The sequence below is a fragment of the Chrysochloris asiatica genome, unplaced genomic scaffold, assembly GCF_000296735.1.
Source record: "Chrysochloris asiatica unplaced genomic scaffold, ChrAsi1.0 scaffold00034, whole genome shotgun sequence".
Classification (NCBI taxonomy): domain Eukaryota; kingdom Metazoa; phylum Chordata; class Mammalia; order Afrosoricida; family Chrysochloridae; genus Chrysochloris; species Chrysochloris asiatica.
In genome coordinates, this window is record NW_006408552.1 from 1383619 (window position 1) to 1384553 (window position 935).

The following is a 935-nucleotide window of genomic DNA, read 5'->3' on the forward strand; positions in this document are numbered from 1 at the left end:
GTGAACATTTCTTTATATGTTTGTTGGCCACATGCAACAATTTTGAAGTGACTAGTTGAGAAGTGACTCTTAAGGCTCTCGCCACAGCCAAGATCAGAGTTTGGAGATGAAGGAGAGGGACCATATGAGGACATGTAGAGTGCTGTGAGTCTTAGCCCCAAAGGGCAAGGTTTACCTTGAGCTCAGTGAAAAGAGCTTGGTGTGTGCCCAGTGCTTGGGGGATGAGCCCACCTGAGAAATCTAGCAGCCAGAGTATGATTGGTAGGGTGCTCCCATGTCAGGAAAGAAGGAAGAACAAGTGGTTGCACTGAGGCCAGCCTGAAACCCAGGGTATCAAGACCAAGGATGCGTAAGGCTGGAGCCTGAGTCCAAAGGAGAAAATCTGGCTTGAGTGCAGAAAGCAGACTCAGAGGGCGAGGAAGAGGAAGTGTAGGAGCTGCCAAAGGGATTAAAGAGAAGCCTCCAAAGAATCCATGAAAGTATCCTTGAGAAAGACATCTGTGGACCCAGAGGACATAGGGATGTGTTACGACAGGCCAGCCAAGGTGGGACCCTTCTGGCCTTTCCCTTGTCCACTCTACACCCCAACCCCAAGGGCTCCATACCAGGGAGATGGAGGAGAGAGGTCAACCTCACTCTTCACCCTTCTCTATTCCTTCCCAAACCCCATGCCTGGGCTAAGCAGGTGCTTACTTGCAGCTAGACTTCGCTGTTGTTGTTGGGTGTCCTTGAGTCTATTTTGACTCTGCAAATCCAAATAGTGGAGAAGATCTTCTCCATCACTTTGCCTAGGCTGTAATCTTTACAGAAGTGATTGCCAGGTCTTTCTTCCTCAGAACTGCTGGGTGAATTTGAACCACAGACCTTTCATTAGTAGTTGGGGACTCCACCAGGGCGCCACCACCAGGACTCCTTTAATCCTTGCTTGTTGTTGT